This window comes from Sinohyriopsis cumingii, chromosome 4 (assembly GCF_028554795.1).
Source record: "Sinohyriopsis cumingii isolate HCF-2022 chromosome 4, ASM2855479v2, whole genome shotgun sequence".
Classification (NCBI taxonomy): domain Eukaryota; kingdom Metazoa; phylum Mollusca; class Bivalvia; order Unionida; family Unionidae; genus Sinohyriopsis; species Sinohyriopsis cumingii.
Window position 1 is genome coordinate 96,555,123 of NC_142964.1, and position 19,194 is coordinate 96,574,316.

A 19,194-nucleotide genomic window follows, 5' to 3' on the forward strand; every position below is an offset into this window, starting at 1 on the left:
AATCACTCATGTATGCAACTGTTGACGGATAGATAGGCATAATCACTCATGTATGTAACTGTTAACGGATAGATAGGCATAATCACTCATGTATGTAACTGTTGACGGATAGATAGGTATAATCACTCATTTATGTAACTGTTGACAGATAGATAGGTATACTCACTCATGTATGTAACTGCTGACGGATAGATAGGCACAATCACTCATTTATTTAACTATTGACGGATAGATAGGTATAATCACTCATGTATGTAACTGTTGACGGATAAATATGTATAATCACTCATTTATGTAACTGTTGACGGATAAATATGTATAATCACTCATTTATGTAACTGTTGACGGATAGACAGGCACAATCACTCATGTATGTAACTGCTGATGGATAGATAGGTATAATCACTCATTTATGTAACTGTTGACGGATAGATAGGTATACTCACTCATGTATGTAACTGCTGACGGATAGATAGGTATAATCACTCATTTATGTAACTGTTGACGGATAGACAGGCACAATCACTCATGTATGTAATTGCTGATGGATAGATAGGTATAATCACTTATGTAACTGTTGACGGATAGATAGGTATAATCACTCATTTATGTAACTGTTGACGGATAGATAGGTATAATCACTCATTTATGTAACTGTTGACGGATAAATATGTATAATCACTCATTTATGTAACTGTTGACGGATAGACAGGCACAATCACTCATGTATGTAATTGCTGATGGATAGATAGGTATAATCACTCATTTATGTAACTGTTGACGGATAGATAGGTATACTCACTCATGTATGTAACTGCTGACGGATAGATAGGCATAATCACTCATGTATGTAACTGTTGACGGATAGATAGGTATAATCACTCATTTATGTAACTGTTGACGGATAGATAGGCACAATCACTCACTTATGTAACTGCTGACGGATAGATAGGTATAATCACTCATGTATGTAACTGTTGACGGATAGATATGTATAATCACTCATGTATGTAACTGCTGACGGATAGATAGGCATAATCACTCATGTATGCAACTGTTGACGGATAGATAGGTATAATCACTCATGTATGTAACTGCTGACGGATAGATAGGCACAATCACTCATTTATGGAACTGTTGACGGATAGATAGGTATAATCACTCATTTATGTAACTGTTGACGGATAGATATGTATAATCACTCATGTATGTAACTGCTGACGGATAGATAGGCATAATCACTCATGTATGCAACTGTTGACGGATAGATAGGTATAATCACTCATGTATGTAACTGTTGACGGATAGATAGGTATAATCACTCATGTATGTAACTGTTGACGGATAGATAGGTATAATCACTCATGTATGCAACTGTTGACGGATAGATAGGTATAATCACTCATTTATGTAACTGTTGACGGATAGATAGGTATAATCACTCATGTATGCAACTGTTGACGGATAGATAGGTATAATCACTTATGTATGTAACTGTTGACGGATAGATAGGTATAATCACTCATGTATGCAACTGTTGACGGATAGATAGGTATAATCACTCATGTATGCAACTGTTGACGGATAGATAGGTATAATCACTCATGTATGCAACTGTTGACGGATAGATAGGTATAATCACTCATGTATGCAACTGTTGACGGATAGATAGGTATAATCACTCATGTATGTAACTGTTGACGGATAGATAGGTATAATCACTTATGTATGTAACTGTTGACGGATAGATAGGTATAATCACTCATGTATGCAACTGTTGACGGATAGATAGGTATAATCACTCATGTATGTAACTGTTGACGGATAGATAGGTATAATCACTCATGTATGTAACTGTTGACGGATAGATAGGTATAATCACTCATGTATGCAACTGTTGACGGATAGATAGGTATAATCACTTATGTAACTGCTGACGGATAGATAGGTATAATCACTCATTTATGTAACTGTTGACGGATAGATAGGTATAACCACTCATTTATGTAACTGTTGACGGATATATAGGTATAATCACTCATTTATGTAACTGTTGACGGATATATAGGTATAATCACTTATTATTTATGTAACTGTTGACGGATAGATAGGTATAACCACTCATTTATGTAACTGTTGAATGAAAAGTGCATCGTTTAACTCTTTCCTAAATGTGTCGTCTGTTTACTGTATCTAATGACTTTAATCTTATGTACAATGAATGCTGCTTTACTTGGCATTATTAAACCTCCATTACTACAATTTTCCAACTTACAACATACTGTTCAAAATAATTAATTCGCTGCTCTTTTCGGGAGTTTCATTAGCGCACTTCGGTCTACGAGTTTGTCGGTTGGTCGAATGGGAAATTCATAGTAGTCAAGCTATGCATTTTGTGTTATATTCTGTTAATTTTTTAATTGATTTTTTTAATTTCTATTGTTTAACAATGTCACATTTTTATAATAAAGTCATTTCTGCAAATATAAAAATAAATAAATGACATCTGTTTTCATTTTTTGGTGCTAGTATTGTTTCTTCCAACAAAGTTAATTCCATACATGATTCAAATATTTTTTAAGTGCATAAAGGCGTCTGCCTGATCATCAGTCAATGAGTGCAAATACATAAAGGCGTCTGCCTGATCATCAGTCAATGAGTGCAAATACATAAAGGCGTCTGCCTGATCATCAGTCAATGAGTGCAAATACATAAAGGCGTCTGCCTGATCATCAGTCAATGAGTGCAAATACATAAAGGCGTCTGCCTGATCATCAGTCAATGAGTGCAAATACATAAAGGCGTCTGCCTGATCATCAGTCAATGAGTGCAAATACATAAAGGCGTCTGCCTGATCATCAGTCAATGAGTGCAAATACATAAAGGCGTCTGCCTGATCATCAGTCAATGAGTGCAAATACATATAGCAGTCCATCGATGAGGACAAAATCGTTAAGACAGTTTTCTATATATTGCTAAAGATTAAAGCAAGGGAACAACTTTCCTTTATGATCAGGGTCTCGTAAAATAGATAAGACAAGCATTTCTAAACTTGAGTAGTCTTTGTCTGTCTATCTGTCTGTCTGTCTTTCTCTTCCCCCTCCCCTCGGGATGGTTTGACCAAACCTGGTGCAAACCTGACACAAGTAGCATTGACTTGATATTCGGTCATAGAGTGGGGAGAAAGCATATCATTCAATTGTTACACACAAGGTAAGGAAATTAGTTTCTTTTTTATAATTAAGCGCAGAATTGTATAGGTCTCAGCAATTTAGATCTTATCAAACGCAAAATGTCTCTACAAACTGGGTTGGACAAGAAAATCATTAATTATGGTATAGCAGGTGTTCAGCAGAGGCATGAGCCTGAAAAAGGCGAATGACGACGATCATGGTCCAAACGAATCTCTGTAATCGAATGGATACGTGTGACTCGTGGAAGTGGACGGCCTTCGGACCTATCTGCAGTGGCAAAAATTTAGAGTTAAAGTCAAAACTGATTTCAACGCCAGTGTTCTATAGCAAAGAATAATGAGAAGATTCCAATTATCGCACTTGGACGAACATCTAATACATAATGCTTGAGTACCTTTCAGTGCAGCATTTGCCATGTATTGCCAATCAGATAGGAATTTATTATACAACAAATTTCCTTTTAAATATTTGAGACAAGAACGATAATTCAGTTTTGACTGTATTTCAATACTAAAATGCGGCGAAAGAAAATTTCCACTGAGAAAAAAGAACTATTTAATGAAACTGATGCTTAATAGCGCACTCTCTTCGCCATCTTCGATGTGACAAATGTGTTTTATTTTAACTGCCTTAATAAATATTTGAGAAATTATAGAAATATATAAATGTAAGTAACCAGGAAGAGATACAAACGACATCTAGTTATTAGTCTTTTTAACATGCTGGCAATTTATGGTAATTCTAGGTGTATTTATATGAGGATTTTAAAATCTTTAATGGCTCATTTGCAATATTTTTCTTCCTATTTTGTGTATGTTCTTTATTTATGACACTGGATATTACCTTAAATGCAACTTCAAGAAATACCAGGACCAATGAAGCTTGTTTGTTTTTTATATGTGACACGTATTTTTCACAGCATAATTTCATGTCTTACAAAACTTGTTTATTCTCAAACAAATTTCGGTGAACAATATGGCAAGTTCCTTCGTTTTAGTAAGAACACTTTTCACTTTTTCTTGGAAGAAATAACACAGAAAACTTTTCATGGTTACACACTATAAAGTAATTTTTATCTTAAAAATAATGAACAAATGAATCAACCTTGTGTTTGTGAGGAAATAAAATATTCGAAAAATGCCCATGCAAATATAGATTCGTCATATATGAGAAGAAAGTTGTTAAACTAATGTCTATGCATCACACCACACAAAATGAAGTGTTTTTATTATGTGAAATTAATCTGATACAACTTTCTTATCTCTCTTTCATCTATTCATTTCATTATACAAGAGGAAATGAACTTTCACAAATGAGAAAAATGTGTATCGTTGCATGTCCAATTTGTTCTGTAAAATAGCGGAATAGATATCCCAATTATTAGAGTTGCGTACGACGAAAAAATTGTACCGCGCTGAACCAAGGTATTTCTGAATCTACCGCGATACGTACCACGATATACCGCAATTATATTTACGGACCAAAAATTCAATGTACTGGGGCAGTGCCACAGATTTATATATCATCTTTTGAATTTATGATATAATTTTTATTTAAGTCGTTTGATACTAAGGTATTTATATTTAAAACCCTTTAATTCAATGGTTGGCATTAAGGTAAAAGTATATGTACTCTTCGTCGTAAGAGTGTTATTCATAACAAGGCTGATCGTTAATGCAAAATCAACAACTATGTAGGCTAAGAATGACACGCGCATATGAATGGGGTCCCATAAACAAAACGTGTAATTTGTTATGCAGTTGCGTTCTAAAATTTGATTGATTTTTAATAATATTTGATGGTCAGAACAGGACTGTTTGCGTATGATGACGTCGAAGCTATTGTCAAAGGGAATAATACGATTTAGATTATTCTAGGAAAGATTTTGAATAAAGTATTGTTCATTTGAAACGCACATGGACGGTGTATATAATGACCACATGAACCACTTATATTATTCTTGTTCAGTAATGCTAGTGTTCGTAAGAGTCGTTGAGAGGAAAATAGTAATTTACAGTTATATTTTTGCTGGATAAAACACAGTGGATAATCATTAATTTAATTAAGGATGCTTGTTTGGGTTGTATCTTGTTATTTAAGTTTAAGCCCCTAGACGTAATAGACAGGGTCCGACGTTTTTTAATTTAATTTCCGTCAATTAATAGGTGGAAAAATATCTTGCTCTGATTTAAAGCATAACTACAACATAGTATATCCATTATATTATTTAGAAAAAATGTTAATTATCACCAGATGAAAGAAAAGAAAATATTTCAGCTCGGCAGAAAATCACAGCCCCACTCCCACCACGAAAACTGAATGGACAGTACTTTAAAGAATATAAATTTGTTATGTGTATTTTAATTGTTGTACAAGTTGCAATCTACACTACAGCTGATACTTTGAATTTCATCGTGCTGACATTAGGGTGCCTATTGATAAAAATAGGAAGTGTTGAAACTGAAGCCTACAACTTAATAGCTACAGTATTCATATAACAGGCAGTGTAACTTTCTGTGGGATGACAACACCCGGACAAAATATTCATTAGGTATGGCCAGTAAACATAAAACAAACTAAGCAAGCGAGAAAATATTTAGTAGACTTGAAAAATTACTTAAAGTTCAGATAGGAAAAACTCCGCTCCTGAAAATCGTACGATGATTTGCAATCTTACAAAGGAATACATGTGCCTATCACATTCACATAATCCGGTAGATAACTAAAAGATGACACGTGGGTTTTTGGTGGGTTTTTTCCTGTTATTCTGCAATTAGTTCAAAAGTTGAATCCGGATCGAATATCGTTCACAAATATTGGCAATCGTACCACGTGTCAAACATGTGATTAAAGGAACGTAAAATTGATAACATTTGTAATATTCATCGTTAATTTGTGACAATCGGTTTTGAAAAAGAAGGAGATAGTTATCAGTATTATATTGTCATGAATAACTAAAACACGTTAACGCATGAAATAATAATAGTAGCTGTAATATTAATAGTAATAGCAGTGGAATTAGCGTTAGTAGTAAAGGTGGTAGTGGAATTAGAGGTAGTAGTAGAGATAACAGTGGAATTAGTGGTAGTAGATGGGGTAGCAGTGGAATTAGTGGTAGTAATAGTAATAGCAGTGGAATTAGTGGTAGTAGTAGAGATAACAGTGGAATTAGTGGTAGTAGTAGAGATAACAGTGGAATTAGTGGTAGTAGTAGCGGTTACAGTGGAATTAGTGGTAGTAGTAGAGGTTACAGTGGAATTAGTGGTAGTAGTTGAGGTAGCAGTGGAATCAGTGGCAGTAGTAGCGGTTAAAATGGAATTAGTGGTAGTAGTAGAGGTAGTAGTGGAATTAGTGGTAGTGGTAGAGGTAGTGGTGGAATTAGTGGTACTAGTAGAGGTAGTAGTGGTATTATTGGTAGATGTAGAGGTAACAGTGGAATTAGAGGTAGTAGCAGAGGTAACAGTGGAATTAGTGGTAGTAGTAGAGGTAGCAGTGGAGTTAGAGGTAGTAGTAGAGGTAACAGTGGAACTAGTGGTAGTAGTAAAGGTAGTAGTGGAATTAGTGGTAGCAGTAGAGGTAGCCGTGGAAGTAGTGGTAGTAAAAGAGGTAGTGGAATTAGTGGTAGTAGTAGAGGTAGTGGAATTAGTGGTAGTAGTAGAGGTAGTGGAACTAGTGGTAGTAGTAGAGGTAGTGAAACTAGTGGTATTAGTAGAGGTAGTGGAATTAGTGGTAGTAGTAGAGGTAGTGGAACTAGTGGTAGTAGTAGAGGTAGTGAAACTAGTGGTATTAGTAGAGGTAGTGGAATTAGTGGTAGTAGTAGAGGTAATAGAACTAGTGGTAGTAGTAGAGGTAATAGAACTAGTGGTGGTAGTAGAGGTAGCGGAATTAGTGGTAGTAGTAGAGGTAGTGGAATTAGTGGTAGTAGTAGAGGTAGTGGAACTAGTGGCAGTAGTAGAGGTAGTGGAACTAGTGGTAGTAGTAGAGGTAATGGAATTAGTGGTAGTAGTAGAGGTAGTGAAACTAGTGGTAGTAGTAGAGGTAGTGGAACTAGTGGTAGTAGTAGAGGTAGTGGAACTAGTGGTAGTAGTAGAGGTAGTGGAACTAGTGGTAGTAGTAGAGGTAGTGGAACTAGTGGTAGTAGTAGAGGTAGTGGAACTAGTGGTAATAGTAGAGGTAGTGGAATTAGTGGTAGTAGTAGAGGTAGTGAAACTAGTGGCAGTAGTAGAGGTAGTGAAACTAGTGGTAGTAGTAGAGGTAGTGGAACTAGTGGTAGTAGTAGAGGTAGTAGTGGAACTAGTGGTAGTAGTAGAGGTAGTGGAATTAGTGGTAGTAGTAGAGGTAGTGGAATTAGTGGTAGTGGTAGAGGTAGTGGAACTAGTGGTAGTAGTAGAGGTAGTGGAACTAGTGCTAGTAGTAGAGGTAGTGGAATTAGTGGTAGTAGTAGAGGTAGTGGAATTAGTGGTAGTGGTAGAGGTAGTGGAATTAGTGGTAGTAGTAGAGGTAATAGAACTAGTGGTAGTAGTAGAGGTAGTGGAATTAGTGGTAGTAGTAGAGGTAGTGGAATTAGTGGTAGTGGTAGAGGTAGTGGAATTAGTGGTAGTGGTAGAGGTAGTGGAACTAGTGGTAGTAGTAGAGGTAGTGGAACTAGTGGTAGTAGTAGAGGTAGTGAAACTAGTGGTAGTAGTAGAGGTAGTGGAATTAGTGGTAGTAGTAGAGGTAGTGGAATTAGTGGTAGTGGTAGAGGTAGTGGAATTAGTGGTAGTAGTAGAGGTAGTGAAACTAGTGGTAGTAGTAGAGGTAGTGAAACTAGTGGTAGTAGTAGAGGTAGTGGAATTAGTGGTAGTAGTAGAGGTAGTGGAATTAGTGGTAGTGGTAGAGGTAGTGGAATTAGTGGTAGTAGTAGAGGTAATAGAACTAGTGGTAGTAGTAGAGGAAGTGGAATTAGTGGTAGTAGTAGAGGTAGTGGAATTAGTGGTAGTGGTAGAGGTAGTGGAATTAGTGGTAGTGGTAGAGGTAGTGGAACTAGTGGTAGTAGTAGAGGTAATAGAACTAGTGGTGGTAGTAGAGGTAGTGGAACTAGTGGTAGTAGTAGAGGTAGTGGAACTAGTGGTAGTAGTAGAGGTAGTGAAACTAGTGGTAGTAGTAGAGGTAGTGGAATTAGTGGTAGTAGTAGAGGTAGTGGAATTAGTGGTAGTGGTAGAGGTAGTGGAATTAGTGGTAGTGGTAGAGGTAGTGGAACTAGTGGTAGTAGTAGAGGTAATAGAACTAGTGGTGGTAGTAGAGGTAGTGGAACTAGTGGTAGTAGTAGAGGTAGTGGAACTAGTGGTAGTAGTAGAGGTAGTGAAACTAGTGGTAGTGGTAGAGGTAGTGGAACTAGTGGTAGTAGTAGAGGTAGTGGAACAAGTGGTAGTAGTAGAGGTAGTGGAACTAGTGGTAGTAGTAGAGGTAGTGGAATTAGTGGTAGTAGTAGAGGTAGTGGAATTAGTGGTAGTGGTAGAGGTAGTGGAATTAGTGGTAGTAGTAGAGGTAGTGGAACTAGTGGTAGTAGTAGAGGTAGTGGAACTAGTGCTAGTAGTAGAGGTAGTGGAATTAGTGGTAGTAGTAGAGGTAGTGGAATTAGTGGTAGTGGTAGAGGTAGTGGAATTAGTGGTAGTGGTAGAGGTAATAGAACTAGTGGTAGTAGTAGAGGTAGTGGAATTAGTGGTAGTAGTAGAGGTAGTGGAACTAGTGGTAGTAGTAGAGGTAGTGAAATTAGTGGTAGTGGTAGAGGTAGTGGAATTAGTGGTAGTGGTAGAGGTAGTGGAATTAGTGGTAGTGGTAGAGGTAGTGGAACTAGTGGTAGTAGTAGAAGTAATAGAACTAGTGGTGGTAGTAGAGGTAGTGGAACTAGTGGTAGTAGTAGAGGTAGTGGAACTAGTGGTAGTAGTAGAGGTAGTGAAACTAGTGGTAGTAGTAGAGGTAGTGGAATTAGTGGTAGTAGTAGAGGTAGTGGAATTAGTGGTAGTGGTAGAGGTAGTGGAATTAGTGGTAGTAGTAGAGGTAATAGAACTAGTGGTAGTAGTAGAGGTAGTGGAATTAGTGGCAGTAGTAGAGGTAGTGGAATTAGTGGTAGTGGTAGAGGTAGTGGAATTAGTGGTAGTGGTAGAGGTAGTGGAACTAGTGGTAGTAGTAGAGGTAGTGAAACTAGTGGTAGTAGTAGAGGTAGTGAAACTAGTGGTAGTAGTAGAGGTAGTGGAATTAGTGGTAGTAGTAGAGGTAGTGGAATTAGTGGTAGTGGTAGAGGTAGTGGAACTAGTGGTAGTAGTAGAGGTAATAGAACTATTGGTGGTAGTAGAGGTAGTGGAACTAGTGGTAGTAGTAGAGGTAGTGAAACTAGTGGTAGTAGTAGAGGTAGTGAAACTAGTGGTAGTAGTAGAGGTAGTGGAATTAATGGTAGTAGTAGAGGTAGTGGAATTAGTGGTAGTGGTAGAGGTAGTGGAATTAGTGGTAGTAGTAGAGGTAGTGAAACTAGTGGTAGTAGTAGAGGTGGTGGAACTAGTGGTAGTAGTAGAGGTAGTGGAACTAGTGGTAGTAGTAGAGGTAGTGGAATTAGTGGTAGTAGTAGAGGTAGTGAAACTAGTGGTAGTAGTAGAGGTAGTGGAACTAGTGGTAGTAGTAGAGGTAGTGGAATTAGTGGTAGTAGTAGAGGTAGTGGAATTAGTGGTAGTGGTAGAGGTAGTGGAATTAGTGGTAGTGGTAGAGGTAGTGGAACTAGTGGTAGTAGTAGAGGTAATAGAACTAGTGGTGGTAGTAGAGGTAGTGGAACTAGTGGTAGTAGTAGAGGTAGTGGAACTAGTGGTAGTAGTAGAGGTAGTGAAACTAGTGGTAGTAGTAGAGGTAGTGGAATTAGTGGTAGTAGTAGAGGTAGTGGAATTAGTGGTAGTGGTAGAGGTAGTGGAATTAGTGGTAGTGGTAGAGGTAGTGGAACTAGTGGTAGTAGTAGAGGTAATAGAACTAGTGGTGGTAGTAGAGGTAGTGGAACTAGTGGTAGTAGTAGAGGTAGTGGAACTAGTGGTAGTAGTAGAGGTAATAGAACAAGTGGTAGTAGTAGAGGTAGTGGAACTAGTGGTAGTGGTAGAGGTAGTGGAACTAGTGGTAATAGTAGAGCTAGTGAAACTAGTGGTAGTAGTAGAGGTAGTGAAACTAGTGGTAGAGGTAGTGGAACTAGTGGTAGTAGTAAAGGTAGTGGAACTAGTGGTAGTAGTAGAGGTAGTGAAACTAGTGGTATTAGTAGAGGTAGTGGAACTATTGGTAGTAGTAGAGGTAGTGGAATTAGTGGTAGTAGTAGAGGTAATAGAACTAGTGGTAGTAGTAGAGGTAGTGAAACTAGTGGTAGTAGTAGAGGTAATAGAACTAGTGGTAGAAGTAGAGGTAGTGGAACTAGTGGTAGTAGTAGAGGTAGTGGAACTAGTGGTAGTAGTAGAGGTAGTGAAACTAGTGGTAGTAGTAGAGGTAGTGAAACTAGTGGTAGTAGTAGAGGTAGTGAAACTAGTGGTAGTAGTAGAGGTAGTGAAACTAGTGGTAGTAGTAGAGGTAGTGGAACTAGTGGTAGTAGTAGAGGTAGTGAAACTAGTGGTAGTAGTAGAAGTAGTGGAACTAGTGGTAGTAGTAGAGGTAGTGGAACTAGTGGTATTAGTAGAGGTAGTGGAACTAGTGGTAGTAGTAGAGGTAGTGGAATTAGTGGTAGTAGTAGAGGTAGTGGAACTAGTGGTAGTAGTAGATGTAATAGAACTAGTGGTAGTAATAGAGGTAGTGGAACTAGCGGTAGTAGTAGAGGTAGTGGAATTAGTGGTAGTAGTAGAGGTAGTGGAACTAGTGGTAGTAGTAGAGGTAGTGGAACTAGTGGTAGTAGTAGAAGTAGTGGAATTAGTGGTAGTAGTAGGGGTAGTGGAACTATTGGTAGTAGTAGAGGTAGTGGAATTAGTGGTAGTAGTAGAGGTAGTGAAACTAGTGGTAGTAGTAGAGGTAGTGGAACTAGTGGTAGGAGTAGAGGTAGTGAAACTAGTGGTAGTAGTAGAGGTAGTGGAACTAGTGGTAGTAGTAGAGGTAGTGGAACTAGTGGTAGTAGTAGAGGTAGTGGAACTAGTGGTAGTAGTAGAGGGAACAGCAGAAGCAGAAGTATTAGTAGCAATAGTTGTGGAATTAGTAGTAGTTGTAGAGATAGCAGAAGCAGCAGAGGTAGTAGCAACAGCAGTGGATTAACTGGTAGTAGAAGTGTTATTAGGTGCAGAAGTGGTAATGGTAGTAATAGTAGTGGAATCCGTGGTAGTAGTAGTGGTAGCAGCAGCAGGAAGTATTAGTAGTATTAGCAGTGGATTTAGTCGTAGTAGTAGTAATAGTGGTATTAGCAGCAGCAGAAGTAGTAGTATTAATAGCAGTGGAATTGGTGGTAGTAGTGGCGGTAGCAGCGGCAGCAGAAGCAGTAGTAGTAATATCAGTGGAATTGGTGGTAGTAGCAGCGGTAGCAGCAGCAGCAGATGTAGTAGTAGTAATAGCAGTGGAGTGAGTTTGCTGTTACAGTAGAGGCAGCAGCAGCAAAAGTAATAGTAGTGTTAGTCGAAGCAACAGCAATATCTGAAGTGTCATAGTCATAGTAGCAGTAAAAGCAATAGTAATTGAAATTATGGCAGAAGCGGTGCAGGTATCCATATTGACAGCATATGTAGTGTTGGTGTTAATAGTAGCAGTATATCTGCTGTTTCTTACACCAGTAATTTTTTAAAAAGTCAGTTGAAAATGAACTTGATAATGAAGAAAAAAAATCAACGATAATGTTCATACCCTACCACCATTTTGCAACATTATAATGTAGAAATCTGAGTATAATGACAAGATAAAACTTCGACATGTTCTTTTAATATGAGATGGTGATTTAAGTTTTTGGACCAAAATATATCGCCGCTAATCCAATTCCTGTTTTTCTTTCTTTGTCCCAGCATGCTGATTCAATGCCAAGATGAATATAAAGTCTTCTCTTTTACGCAAATATATATTCCCCAAAGCTATATAGAATACATTCAGAGGAAGGGTCAACATATACAATTTCCTTGACAATCGCCCAATTTAGCTGCGAATGACGCCAGAGTGTACATGCTTAGTTGCTAGCAAGGGAACAGAACCATACAAGCTGTGGTTTATATCGCTTAAAGTTCATCATTGCTCAGAGGTTCAGCCGATTGAGAAATTATTTGACATCAAATTTGAGGCAACGTATGTCTTATACACGGATACGAAAATCAATACAAAGCTATCAGTACGTCAAGATATTCCAGTGATTAGACCTTAATAGAGTTAGACATTGCAGGGTAATAACATCAGAGTAGGAAACACTGTTATTAGGGACAAAGGAAAGCGTGTGATTTTAGGGAAAGGATATATTGGAGTCGCCAACCTAGCTAATCTGCGAGAAAATTATGTGGATAATTGTTGTGCAGAGTAGGAAAGACAAAATTGGTTACATATTGTATTCAGTTTCAGCTGGAAGAGACAAAGGTATCCATGTGGATATAATGTTATCTCAGAAAGCTACATGTCTTCAACTGATCGTATAATGTGCGTCGTACTTCTGTAAATGATAACGGTAATGGGAACAATGAGCTCCGTTTTCGATACACCTATTAGTTTTTATGCTAATGAGAACAACTAAGAATTTGTTAGGGATCTTTCCATGTTAATTAACTTTTAGTCGCATTTACAAAAGAGTGTTTAACAGACCTTGGAAAATTGTTGATAATTGTATTTATTATATTGTAATTTCATAATGTATTAGCGGGAGAAAATTTATATCGCCACAATGGCGAAGCAACTGTTATATAACAACAATGGCAATATCACTTTTGAAATTTCTTTCCTTTCCCCATTTCGGAACTATATATATGCCCTTTTGCATGTTATTCAAAATCGAATTTCTATATAAAGGGGTATTTCATGTTTCATCAACGTCTTCATCTCCATCTTGTTATCGTTTACGCCACCACCAACGCCATCACGATGAACAGATTTTACAATATGTTGAGACTGTAGAGTGCATGTAGACGAGTTTCAAACAACAAAAGGCTTCAATAATTAACTGTCATAAAATAGCTTTCCACTTGATTCGTGCAAATTGTCAGTGACTGAATTTTTGGGGCGTGTTTCTGTTTGACAGTATCATATACCTTGTTAAACCCTGTGCCAAACTGTACAAGTATTTAGAAAACAAACTATTCATAATCATATTTGAAAACGATGGAGAAATCGGGGATAGATGAGTACACAATGCAAACGGACATTATATGACAATCGAGATTTGGGTACAGAGAGATTTGGGTACCGAACAAGACCGCAAATTTGTCAAAACGCATTATCCACGTTGGAATGCAGAAATAAACATATTAATTACAAAAATCTTTTTACTTAGACTGACAATTATTTTTAAATATTTTGTTTCAAAGTGTCACGCTGTGAAGTCTGCCACATATGAAGCTCGGTGATATTAATAAAACATCCCCACTTAGTTCAAGGCGTCTATCCGCCCAAGAAATGTGTTAACGAAAGTAATTTAAAAAATCTTGTTATGTTCGCAAATAGTCGTTAGTTGGATGTAATACATAATTTGAAGTATAATATGAACCAGGTAATTGTTTTTAAAATTCTTTGTCCTAAAATTATATAATATTTCCGGAACTTCTTTTGTTTATTGATCTAATAGTAATGAAGCTATTAATTACACTGGCATAGAATAGAGAAGACAAAAACATGCAAATCGACGGTTATTGCCTTATTAATAATCATAAGAATAACATATATGCTCCTTAGCAGATATAAAGAAATAGTTCACTTTTGAAGTCAAAATATTTTGTATTGTCACTCGTGGCAAAATAGCATGTTTCCATTGCACTTATGAAATATAACCGTATATCTATTAAAATAAAGCAGATAACATCTGTGTGTAAACAAAGAGAAATAGTATTTTGCATGGCAAAGCTTACTGCACAATTTACCATGACAAAAATGCAAGGAAATTCTTCTCATTTTATCACACCCACACCCAATAAAATTAACTATGACACACATTACTGTACATTTTGTTTGGAAATATTGGTTAAAAATTTACACTGAAAATTACTTCAGTTAAGTGATGGTCACCTGATTTATTTATTATCTCCTGGTACACACACACACACACACACACACACACACACACACACACACACACACTGGATTATATTGAAGAATGCTTGATTATAGTAGGCAGAATTAATATTTTAATATAAATAATACTAACATACAGGTTAGATAATTTTGAATTGGTACTCTACAGAGATTCGAATCCAGGTCAGCGGTTAAACGGCACTCATCGCCTTGCCTGCACACAAGAAACCCATATTCCCTCACGACTAAGCACACATCACCTAAAATGATGTTACTCAATCAATTCTCTGTAATTAATTCCATATGCCATATAAAATGATGTTACTCAATGATGTTACTCAATCATTTCTCAATAATTCGTTATATATGACCATGCTTGCATCATAGAGCCGATTCAAAGTTGTTCTAAGAATTTGATATATTTATGTATGTATGCACGTATGTCTGTATCGATCAATGCATATGTTTCGACTAGGTCTGAATTGAAACTCAGATCAGATGATATAGAAGCTTGAATCTCAGTACTTTAGCTTAATTTACCATTCATCTAGCTCACCTCTGTCCGCGTGGGTTCGAGTCTCTGGTTCGGCCAATGTGGGTGCGTGAGAAAGCTTGCCAGTAGCTTCTCGTAGATCAGTAGTTCTTTCCGGGGTTTTCCCGGGTTCTTTCTCCACCATTTATACTGGCCTTCATGTATAGCCTATCTTGTGCTGAAAATGGTGTTAAACACAGCAGCAGCAACAACAGCAACAACAACAACAACCATTCATCTACTACGTCTTCATAAAGACCCTTTACGGAGTAGACAGAAGAAATCATGTATTAAAGGATTGCCAGAGTTGTTTCATGATTTGCACGCAAACAGCGAGGAGATTAGGATACGTCGCGTATATACAGGTTAGAGATGTAATCAATAAATAAAATTACACAGCTGGTACACATGAGATCGTCTGTTAATAGAAAGAGACAAAACGAATGCTTGACGCAGTGAATACTCCCTCCCCTTTTGGGGGGAACATGTTTTACATGGGGGGGGGAACCACCCACCCACCGACCCTTTGAAAACGTCATATTGTTTAATCTATTTAGCCTACACAGATCCAGCAGGTGAAAAATCTTTAGGTCCTACGCTATGGAAACTGCACTGCATTAATTTGAAGCGTTTTGCATTGTTTTAGCTACTCAAGGGCGTTTATCGAAGTTGTAGCTGAAGAAATTGCTAAACAACTTGATTTGCTTTAGGAAATTTCACATCTTATCTTTCTCCATAAATTTAGTTGTTGAAATTTAAAGAAAGAGTTAGTACTACCAAAAGTTTCTACACGTGCAGACTTGCTGGTGTCTTTACGTCACATGGCTGTCCATGAAGACCGGGGACCTCGCATCTCAAATTTACTCCCGCTCCTCCTCTTCCGGCTCCTCTGGGCTGCAGATCTTCCTTCTTGAAAGCAAGTTAAATATATCCAATATTGGAGAGAAAAACGAAATAAAAAGTAGCGATAGCCTTCAGGGCAATCGAACTTTGCCGGGCTGAACAGGTAAGAGAGACGAGATGCCGAAGTGACCGGAACTTAGTCTAATGCAAGTTGTGAAAAACAGTTCCTACGTGTTATTTAAAGTAACTCAGTTTCTGTTCTTAAACAATCAGCAACTAGGAACCTATAATTTAATTTTTGGATGTTGGCTGGTTGGTTTGCAGGAATTTTTGTCAAAATATATACAATTGTAGCAGTATATACACATCGTTGCAATAATAGATGAACATCGTTTACGAACACTGTTGCAACATCATATGAAACACTTTGCAACGATACCTTTGCAATGGCATCAGTTTGTAACAGTAAACTATCGCTTCAACAGCACAAATTGCCTTTGCCTTCTTATCAAACTTTAGCACGATAACGATAATTGGATAGCGTTGACTATTATCGTACACTATACTTAGTGGGCATATTCCATTCTGTTTGTAGCTGATGATGTGATAGTCTGAACGCGGCTGTGGTAATCCATTTGTATTGAAATCTATTCCTTGTGGAATACTGCCATATCGCAATTATATCAGGCACGAAAGTGTGCAGAGAGATAGTGACACTAGATGCTCCCCTTGGTAAGAATCATACTTTCAAGTGTTTTACGCCAGAATTCAGTAAAGCTGCTATAACGGATAGATGAATCAGACATTTATAAAATTGAACTAATAATAATAGAAAAACAATAAAATAGCCAGTTGAAAAGGGTTATGGTGAATATTTAAAGGTTAAATTGTCAATATTGTCATTCTCGATAAGACATGATCTTCTCATCGTCTGCCACAATGCCACATGCCATATATTAACTCGATCACGACCAGTGACTTCCTAGCCCCACACACTGCAATATATATATATATATATATATATATATATATATATATATATATATATATATATATATATATATATATATATATATATATATATATATATATATATATATATATAACTCAGTTTCTCGGGAAACAATGATTAAGATACATCTCATGACTACATGGGAAAACTGGTAACACTTCTAACAAGACTTAAAGGATAGTTTCATACAAACAACACAAACGCACATGCATTAAGCCGATTATAACTTAAAGAGATTCAGAGAGCTCAATGGACACCTTAGATAGTGAGGAGCAAGAAGGAGCTACATTGAGGAGGCTATTAACAAAATTAGACTCCTTGTTCGAGAATCCCTCTTGAAATATAATACCAAGAAATCACACGGACGCGTCCCACTCGTGGTTACTTATGTCTCAGACAAACAACAGAGTACGCGGAGGCATTGGCACCATACCATTTGAACGTATGAAGGGCATATATATTTATATATGGTTGTTGTTAAAGGGTTCTCCACAAAACCACATAGAAGTGTTTAGGGTTAGCTTTCATATCGATTCAGTTATATTGTCTTTCAATAGACGGTCACTGAGGTGTTGATGATAATCATTCAATCTTCATTCTTAACATGAGAAAGACTTTTATTTAGATTTTCAATTACGGTTGTTTTCTATTTCTTGATATCATGGCATATTGTGTTAAAATGATATTATCGAGCAAAAACAAATAATGTCCCAAAGCAAGAATAAAGAAATATTTTAACATTATGATCTAAGGCCAGAATTGTGTTTAACTATTCAATGTCGTAGAGATGGTAGGAAACACCTTTACACAGAGTACAACGCTGTCAGACTTTTGGCTTAATTACTCTCACTTCTAATATATTCAATACTTGGTTTAACAAATTCGAAGTTTTATTGTATCTTCCTATTTTGAGAAAAGGCGATGAGGAAGAACTCCCTAATGCTTAGATAAATATAGAATTGTATTATTCTCTTCAAAACAGGTACCTTTGCAATGTTAATTATAAGTTTCGATCCAAACCTGTCTCCATAAAACTAATAGGTGCATCGACTGTATTCAATTATCTTTCGAAACAGTTACTGCGAAAAACGTTCCACTTACTAGCTTGGACCCAAATCTCATTGTACTTGTGCCATGAAATTCGGTAAGATGCAACATGAATGTATGGATCTTAGGACGGTCTGCGGAGACTCGATATCTCAGGCAACATGAATGTATGGATTTTAGGACGGTCTGCGTGAACTCGATATCTCAGTCAACATGAATGTATGGATTTTAGGACGGTCTGCGGAGACTCAATATCTCAGGCACAAATTGCATAATCTGAATAAAAATATCTGGTAGCTGTTCTTAACTGCGCTTAAGCAATGACCTATGTCTGGAGGGATTTATCGCTTTGTCAAATACCTCAGTACCATTAAATTCATATTTTGTATTAATTCATGTTATGTATATTTGATTTAATTGAATATAATATAACATATATTTATTTTATTTTAATTGTTTGTTTGTTAGTTTGAATTTCTTTTTATTTTTCATTACATGCTATTGTAATATAAATATATTCACTGGAGATGATATTTTTCCAGAAAATCAGTTGACCTGAATCATTCTTTCGTAAACAGCAAATGTTGACCTAGATCCTGACCTTGATTCAAAATTAGTAGCCGCCACGTAAATAAGTTCTATTTTTATTTTAAAATGATCGGTTGTTGTCGAGGTCATGATGGGACTTCATAATTTAAGAGTAAACAATTTTTTTTATTTCTTATAGTAAAATGATTGGTTTTCGACAGGATCATGTTAGACCTACGTGATATAAACATGATCACGGGATCCCTCTTTTCGATTTCGCAACTTGGTGATTTTTGAAACTGCGTTTTAGAACACCATATAACCTTTGTTTTAGAGAACATATTCTCAGTTGTGCTTATACACTGAAAAGTGTTGTGTCGTTTGGAGTTATTTCAAATTACATGGATTCAAAAGGATTAATTCTTTTCTTTCCTGGAAATATACATGTGTTCCTACAAAATATTTTAATAAAGACAGCTCTTATAAAAATGTATTCGTATTTCCAAAAACGGAGTGATATTTCTTATTTCTACAAGGAACTGTAGACTTCAACACACTACAGGTTACAACATACGTCATCGTCTTCCATCTTGGATTCTTCGTCGTGATTTGAACTTGAAATCATTAGGACATTTTATTATTAGGACCTCTAAAACTTTATTCGTGGATTATTCTTGGATTATTTTTGGATTTGATTCTTAAAACCGTACGTATATATTTTTTCATTTTTACAGAATTATATCTTTCAATGCTTGTTATTTTCACTCTTTCTTGTGTTAATGTATATTCAAGCCTAAACACGTAACATTCATGCTACAGAAGAACAGAGGTTTGTTTGCCCAACTTATTACGGGTCTCGCTGCATA